This window comes from Nannospalax galili, unplaced genomic scaffold, assembly GCF_000622305.1.
Source record: "Nannospalax galili isolate Female #2095 unplaced genomic scaffold, S.galili_v1.0 scaffold346, whole genome shotgun sequence".
Lineage (NCBI taxonomy): Eukaryota > Metazoa > Chordata > Mammalia > Rodentia > Spalacidae > Nannospalax > Nannospalax galili.
The window spans coordinates 1,964,455-1,973,505 of NW_008357637.1; the positions used below are offsets into that span (position 1 = coordinate 1,964,455).

Below are 9,051 nucleotides of genomic sequence, written 5' to 3' on the forward strand. Positions count from 1 at the left end.
TCTGGAAGTGAGGGTGTCACTCCATTTTCCTCACTGGGGAGTAGGCAGGCCAGACCAGTTAAGGTGAGGGAAGGGAGGCTAGATCAGTGAACCAAGCGGGCATTGAGACTTTGTCTGGGTGCTAAGGGAAGGTGAGGTATTGGGGATGGGGGAGCGTGGGGCCTCCTGTAGCTCAGAACCTCCATGAGTCCTCTGGCCACAGACCATTCTATTCAGTTCCATGGTGCTAAGCAGGAGGTTTCCTTGCTGCACCCCTGGGCTTCTATTCTTTGAAAGTGGAGAGGGCCCCCAGAAACTGATTTTGGGTAGCTTTGCTCAGCTCTCGGCCTCCTTTAAATTTTTATTTATTTATTTACTTTTGTTTTGAGACAGAGTCTCACTGTGTTGCCCTGGCTAGCCTGAAACTTGTGGGTTTAAAGCAATTTACCTGTCTCAGCTGGGATTACCTGAGTAAGACCCTTGAATGGGAGAGCTGAGTGTCTTTTTGTCTTGGTATTTCATTTTTCCTTAGTGAATTACCTGGTTTTTTGTTTGTTTGTTTGTTTTTGTTTTGTTTTGTTTTGACAGAATCTCCCTAGTCTCAGCCTTCTTGGAAGTCACTATGTGGACTAGACTGTCTTTGCTCTCACAGAGATCCACTTGCCTCTGCCTCCCAGGGGCTGAAATTAAAGGTGAGGGCCACTACACCCAGCTACCAGTATTTTTTTTTTAAAATCCCCTGCCCACTTTAGTGCATATGTATATGTGTGTTTCCTTTTTCTTTCTTTCTTTTTTTTTTTTTGTGTGTGTATGTATGTGTGTATTGCCTGCATGTGTGTAAGTGCACCCATGTCGTGCAATGCCCTCGGAGGTCAGAAAGGGGCATTGGATCCCCTGGAACTGGGGTTATGGACAGTTGTTAGCCATCATGTGGGTTCTGGGAATTGAACCCAGATCTTCTACAAGAGCAGCCAGTGCTCTTATCCCCTGAACCCTCTCTCCAGCCTGTTTCCTTTTTCCATTGAGTTGTAGGCAATGTTTACACATTGCAGAGATTAACTTTGGTTTTGTTTATAGCCAAAACTGAACACTAATTAATGTTCTCTTTTGAATTTTAAAGAATGTTTTATTATTTTTATTTTATGTGTATGAGTGTATTGCCTGCATGTATGTAAGTGCACCCATGTCTCACAATGCTCAAGGAGGTCAGAAGAGGGCATCAGATCCCCCAGAACTGGAATTACAGATGATTGTTAGCCATCATGTAGATGCTGGGAACCAAACCCAGGCCCTCTGCAGGAGTAGACAATGCTTTTAACTACTGAGCCATCATTCAGCACCTCTCTTTTACTTTTCAAAATTTTAATTAATTAATTTATTTTTATTTATGTGTGAGTGTTTTACATATATATATATATATATATATATATATATATATATATGTGCTCCATGTGTGTACAATGCCCACAGAGAGCATCAGATCCCTTGGAACTAAAGTTACAGATGGTTATTAGCTACCATGTGGGTCCTGGGAACTGCAAGAACTCAGGCCCTCTGCAAGAACAGCCAGTGCTCTTAAAGACTGAGCCATCTCTCTATCACCTTCTTTTACTTTTAAAATTTTTTACATTTTACTTATTTACTTTGAGTGTGGGCACACTGCACATGGAGATCAGAAGACAACCTGAGGGAGTTCATTCTCTTCTTACTTTGTGGGACTCAGGGATTAAATTCAAGTCATCAGGCCGGGCCTTTTTGAACTGAGCCTTGATTTCAGTCTTTCTTTTAGGTTTGTTTCTTTTTCCAATCTAGAAACTTAAAGTTTTTGTTTTGTTTTTGGTGCTGAGAATAGAATCCATAGCCCTCATGGGTGCCGAGCACAAGAGCCTTACACTGAGCTACACTCTTATTCCAGAACATTTTATGTTTTGTGGGTGAAGTCTCCTCTCCTTCCTTTCCCCTCCTATTTGAATGCCTTCTGGGATTTCATTATTCCAAGATAATAAAATACTTGTCCATCTTTTCTTCTGATAATATACACCATGGTTATTAATCATGAACTCTGGGCTCAAATCCCAACTTGGACACTTGTTATCTGTGTGACCTTTCAGAAAGTTACTTAATTTCTGTGTCTCTGTTTGTTGTTTAATCAGCCCAAAACAACATCATTTGAACAATGATAACTAATTGTAGAACAGATCAACTTCTGACCTCTGCAATCTGATATTGGGGGAGCATTGCTAAACTCCCATTTCCTATCCTCCTTTGAACTTATATACATTGAATGACCATGTCATTCAATTCCAATCAGCAGAATACTGTGGAAGTCCTGTGTACCACCCAGCTGAGACTTCTCTGCTCTGTAAGATTGAGTTAAGACTCTTTCTTCCTCTCTTTCCCCTTTAACTCTCCAGATGACCTGGTCATAGGGGAATTACCTGGGAGAATCACTCTAGAGGAATCTTCATACATGTTTGTAAAACTGTCTGATTAAGAAAGAAACTTCACCGTCTGGAGAGATGGCTCAGCAGTTAAGAGCACTGACTGCTCTTGCAGAGGACCTGGGTTCGGTTCCCAGCACTTACATGGCGGCTACGAACTGTCCTTAACTCCAGTTGCAGGGGAATTCGAAGCCCTCTTCTGACCTCTGCAGCATTGCATGACATGGGTGTACTTACATACATGCAGGTAATTCATTCATATACATAAAATAAAAATAATAAATAAAATATTTAAAAAAAAGAAACTTCACATATTGTTAATTACTATTTCCCTTCCAGTAGTGGGGATGGAATCAGGTCCCTGCACATGCTAGGAAAGTTCTCTACCATTGAGTTTCTGTAATACAATGACCTTGGAGTCAGAGTATAATAACTTTGACAGCAAATTATGGGGAAAAATATCCAGAAAATCTTTTATCTGTGAAAGTCCGAGTTTAAACTCAAACTCTTGCTTCTTCGAGGCATTCTGTAAATGAATAGAATGCAGCTAGCAAAGCTGGTTTTATCGCTAGGAACATGTCTGAAAATGATCATTAGTGGGGTTCTGGCAGGTCTAAACCCAAATCATATGTGTTTCCTTTTAAAGGTGACAGATCGCAGAGGTTTTGTCACCCTGCCACATGGTGCCCTCCCATCCCAGCCAGTGTCACTCTTCCCTTGGGCACATACTTATTTATTTTTTTTAACATTTTATTTATTATTTTTATTTTATGTGCATGAGTGTATTGCCTGCATGTAAGTGCACCTGTGTCATGCAATGCCTGCAGAGGACAGAAGAGGCCATCAGATCCCTTGGAACCGGAGTTACAGACAGTTGTTAGCTGCCATGTGCCATGTGGGATTCGAGCCCAGGTCTTCTGCACGAGCAGACAGTGCTTTTAACTGCTGAGCCATCTCTCCTTCCCCCTGTTTGCCATTTTAAAACTTTGGTTTCTTTTTTTTTCAGTGTAAAATTTGTGTTAGTAAATATCAATTATGCAAAATAAAGAATTTCATTATGATATTTGCATCCATGCATATAGTGAACTTTGGTCAAGTCTACCTGCATTCCTACACTCCCCATCCCTTTCCATGTGCCTAAAAGTCTCCCTTCTTACATTAAGTCCCCATCTGCCTGTCCATGCCACTTGTTAGACAAAACTTTTCTCTGTGGAGCCGACTCCTAACATGTTTTCCAGTTCTATCTATTTTCCTAAAAATGACATAATTCCATTGTCTATGGCACTATGGGACACCTTCCATTCTGTTTACACACTTGTTGTTACTGAGTTGTGTGTGTGGAATTACCCTAGTATTCCTCGCTGAACCCACCTCGATCATGAAGTGTGGTCTTTGTAATATGTTGAACTTGGTGTGAAGTATCTAGCACTCTCATAATGATTTTCATGTGTGTGTTCATCAAGGAAATGACTTTACACTTTTCTTATTGTCTTTATACGGTTTGATATCATAGTAACACTGGTTTTGTAGAATGAATTTGGAAGTGTTCCTTCCCTATCTGTTTGATAGAATGGTTTCAGGAACACTGGTTTCGATTCTTCTTTAATAGCCAATAGGATTCATCAGTGAATCTGTGGCTGTTGGTCTGTTCTTTATCGGGAGATATTGTTATTACTACCATTTCAATCATGTTGGTCATTATTGCTCTCTTTAGATGATTTATATCAATCATTTTATTGCAATTTTGGTATTGGTAGCATAAGCCTAGATATTTAGCTATTTCGAGTTTGACAACTCACTGGAATATAAGTTATAGTTTTTATATTCCCTAGTGATCCTCTAGATTTTAGTGGTATCTGTTCCCGGAGTTACAGACAGTTGTTAGCTGCCATGTGGGTGCTGGGATTCAAACCCGGGTCTTCTGCAAGAACAACCAGTGTTCTTAACCACTAAGCTGTCTCTCCAGCCCCAGGCACATGCTTATTATGCTTAGGAGTCATCGTGGGTGACAGGCCCATGTCCTCTTGCAACCTGTTTTGGATCTGTAATACCTAAGCCAATGGAAAGAATTAAGGCAAAGGCACAGGAAGGTAAGAAGTGCTAATCACAGAATAACTTAAACAAAGAAAGCAGAACAAACCAGGACCCAGGTCTAGTGGTACATGCCTATAATCCTGGCTAGTAGGAAGGCTGAGTCAGGAAGCTCTCAAGTTCAAGACCTTCCCAGGCTACAGAGCCAGTTCACTATTAGCCTGGACTGAAAAGAAAAAACCTTTAAAAAGGGGAGAGCAGGGGTTGGAGAGATGGCTCAACATTAAGAGTGCCTACTACTCTTGCAGAGAGCCCAGGTTGGGTTCTCAACACCCATATGGTGGCTATCAATTGCTTACAACTCCAGTTCCAGGAGATCTGATGCCCTCTTATGGCCTTTGAGGGCTTCTGAATGCACATGGTGCACATAAACTCACATAGGCATACAAACATACACATACTCATGAAATAAATTAATCTTTAAAGATCAGCATGGGAACCTTAGTGAGAACATATCTCAGAATAATAAAACAGAATGGGCAAGATGGTTTAGTGGTTAAAGGCACGTACTGTAGAAGGAGAGAAACAACGCCTACAAGTTGACCTCTGACCTTTACATTGGAGTACCCACATGCATACACATACAATCAATAAAATTTAAAATGTAATAAAAATAGAAAATAAAAAGAAATAAGGGAAGTGGACTGGGGATATAGCTCAGTATTAAAGTACTTATTTAAATGCAAGGCCCTGGGTTTAATCCTCAGTACCACAAAAGCCAAAATCTAAATCCAGGAAATTTTCCATTAAAAGGGAAAATAGCTAGGCCCATTGGCACATGTCTATAATCCTTGTGTTTAGAAGTAGAGACAAGAATATCAGGTGTTCAAGATAATTCTCAGCTCCATACTGAGTTTGAGCCTAGGCTAGGTTACATGAGATTATGACTCAATAAAAACAAAACAAAACAAAACAAAAACCAAACAAACAAAAATGAAAAAGAGGGAGAATACACAAAACTTGGGGCTCTGAGAGATGCTGGGGGCATTTCAAGCCTTGCTTTGTATTCTCAGACCTCTGTGTGCCTCTTGCCTGTGTTGCCACATGTATAAGGTCAGAATCTGTGTGTTTTTTGTCCCATTTGTAACTGAGCACAATTTATCACAACACTCTAGAAAAGTTTAAACACTCAGGATCCACACCAAACCTTGAACACCCGGATGATCACTTAAAGTCATACATACAAATCACATACATTTGTATAGGAAAAGTGTTCTCTGTCTGTACTTTTTTTTTCTTTAAACTTTTTTTTACATGTATTTATTGTGTGTGTGTGTGTGTGTGTGTGTGTGTGTGTGTGTGTGTGTGCGTGCATGCGCTATGTCCCATGTGTAGAGATCAGAAGACAACTGTTGGGAGTTGCCTCTCTTCTGGGGATTGAACTCAGGTTGTCAGGCTTAGTAGCAAGGGCCTTTACCCACTGAACCATCTCACTGACCCTGTTTTTAAAACAACACAAAACTTGCCTGTCACATCAAGTGCCAAATCCTCAGATTTTGCCCAGAAAGAGACTCTGAGGGAAGAGGCAGCTGGGCTTGGCAACTCTGATTCTTTTTTTTTTTTTTCGAAACAGGGTTTATGTAGCCCAGGCTGGCTCAAACTCAGTATGTAGCCAAGGGTAAACTGTTCATCCTCTCATCTCCCCCTCCCCATTTCCCAAGTGCTGGGATTACAGGCATGCACACTTGGTAGCTCCAATTCTTGCACTCTGATAGCTTTACCTTGCACCCCAGTCGACCTCAGCTAGGTCACACTCACCCCGCTAATACATTTTTCATACTCTCTCCATCTGACCTTCTTAGCTATTGTAATTCGGAGAGCAGCTGTGGGTGGGGAGTCCTGAGATGAAGGAAAAACAGAATATAAAAAACAGTGGATGGACGATGATCAGTGGATGGAGTCTACAAAGGACATTTGGAAACCTGGAAGAAAGTCAGTTGTGTTGGATGACAGTGAGCAGGGTACTTAGTATGGGACTAGAGAGGCAGGCAGGAGCTAAATGATATCCAAGCTATTAGATTTTGGTTCAGGGAAAATGCAGTCTATACTTATGTATATTTTTTTCTGGTCCTGAGGATCAAACCAAGGTTTCATAGATGTTGAGTACTTATTCTCTCACTGAGTGACACTCAATACTGAAAGTTCTAAAGATTAAATGATTTTTTTCTTTTTCTATGGTTTTTCTGTACCACTGTAATAGTGGGCATGAATGTCCTAGTTGATACTCACAGGAATATCATGCTGAAAGGAGAGGCAAACACCAGGTTGTGATTAGGCCAAACTCCCAAGCCACTGTCCAGCTTGAAGCTGTGGCAATGGAGCAGGGCTGCACAGGGAAATTTGGAGCTTTTGAAGATCACAGAGTAGAGACAATGGTGGTGAATCTCATAGGCAGGAAGTATTATGATCAGCCACAGGTTTTATGTGCAGGTTAGAAAAATGGTAAAATAATCTGTTCGCATCCTGTTGGTTTTGTTTTAGGGTACTGACAGCCTTGGCTAGGGACCGTGAAGAAGCAAGACAAAAACACACAGAAGGGAAATCCTGGGATTTTTTTTAGGAATGTGAAGCATATAAATAAAATGTCTCAATGAGAAAAAAGAGAAAAACTTTTAATTGAACCTTTTATCTTGAGGTAAACATGGGATGATAGCCAGCTGTAGGCCATAATAAAGGTGATCTTTTGTCCCCTTTCCAGGGCACAAAGCAGGCAGGGTACAGGTGAAATGATAGTGCAAGTTAGCCATCAGATACTGACCCTGATAGAGAATTTCTGGGGCATGTTTCTACCTCCACAAGGATCCTTCATGCTGCCCTTTCATGGCCACCTCCATCGACCAACCACCTCTGCCTTCTTAACCCCTGGCAACCACTAGTCTATTCTCTACTGCTGAAATTTATCTCTTCAATAAAATTATATGTAAATGGAACCTTATGTTGTGAAGGCTTTGGAGATTTTCTTTTTACGCTGAGCTTAACTCTTTAGTGGTTCAGTCAAATTGTTGCACATGTCAATACTTTGTCTTTTTTTTTATTGATCAATGTATTCCCATAGTACTTATATGTCACTGTTTGTTTGGCCAGTTACCTATTGAAGGACACTGGATTGTTTCCAGATTTTGGTTATTATGAATAAAGCTGCTATAAATTTGCTTACTTATTTTGGATATAGGGTCTTGGTATGGAACCCAGGTTGGCCTTGAACTCAAAATTCTTCTGTTGTAGCCTCCCAAAGTGTTGAGATTGTAGGTGTATCCCATGAGGCATGTGTATATGCTTCTGTGTTCATTTCTCTGAGATATATTGGTTACTTACATTTTTTAATTTTGGAGGTTTTTAAAAAAATGTTATTTTTATTTTGTATGTATGAGTGTTTTATCTGCATGTGTATAAGTGCATCAGGTGCATGCAATACCCTCAGAGACCAGAAGAGACATCAGATCACCTGGACCTGGACTTACAGACAGTTGTTAGCTGCCATGTGGGTGCTGAGAACCAAACCTGGATCCTCTGCAAGAGCAGTCAGTGCTCTTAATCACTGAGCTATCTCTTCAGCCCCATATGTAACTACTATTATTATTTTAAAATATTTTATTATTTTTATTTTACATGTATGAGTATATTGCCTGGATGTGTATGCACCTGTGCTGTGCAAGGTCCACACACAGAGATCAGAAGAGGCTGTCAGATCCTCTGGAGCTGGAGTTACAGACAGTTGTCAACTGCCATGTGGGTGCTGGGAATCGAACCCAGGTCCTCTGCAAGAGCAGTCAGTGCTTTTAACTGCTAAGCCATCTCTTCAGCCCCATATTTAATTATTTTCTTCCAATGAGGTATTTTATTTATACCTATGTTTTATATCACTAGAAAAAGAATCCCAGGATTTTCTCTCCTGTGTGTTTTCATCTTGCTTCTTTACGGTCTCTGATGCCCACTGAGGTTGTCAGTACAATGAAGCCAAACTGACAGGATGGGAACAGATTATTTTACCATGTTTTTAGGTCTTTGAGCTGCACATCAAATCTGGGGCTGATCACACCACACTTGCTTAACCTGCCTGTGAGATGCACAATAATTTTTCCAGCTCAATGATTTCAAATTCGTCAATGTAACCATGCTTAATCACCACAGTCAGGAAACAGAGGATGACTTTGGAGCATGGCCTGATAAGAATCTGGCCCTTGTATCTCTTCCTTGCATTTGGATGCTCTTCAGAGCTTGGGCCAGGACGTCCAGGCACACCATGATGGCAGTGCAGAAAGATGGTGGAAAGAGCCCCATGGTTAATTTTTAAAGTAACTCCTGTTGTAAACTTTTATTGTGTCCTTCCTCTCAATTTTACATGTCAAAATTCCAATCACTATCACCTCAAAATGTGACAATATTTGGAAATCAGGCCTTTAAGAAGGTGACTAAATTACAGAAGGAGGTCACTAGGGTATACCATAATCCAATATGACAGGAGCTCATATAAAACGAGATTAGAATTTAGACACAGAGGTGGACAATCACAGGAAGACTCAAGGGAAGACAGTCCTCT

General features: G+C 40.7%; 1 pseudogene; it reads right to left on the bottom strand.

Annotated features, from left to right (window-relative positions):
* Positions 1-8,374: 8,374 nt before the first annotated feature.
* Positions 8,375-8,756, bottom strand: LOC108490052 (annotated as a pseudogene).
* Between the last annotated feature and the right edge of the window lie 295 nt (positions 8,757-9,051).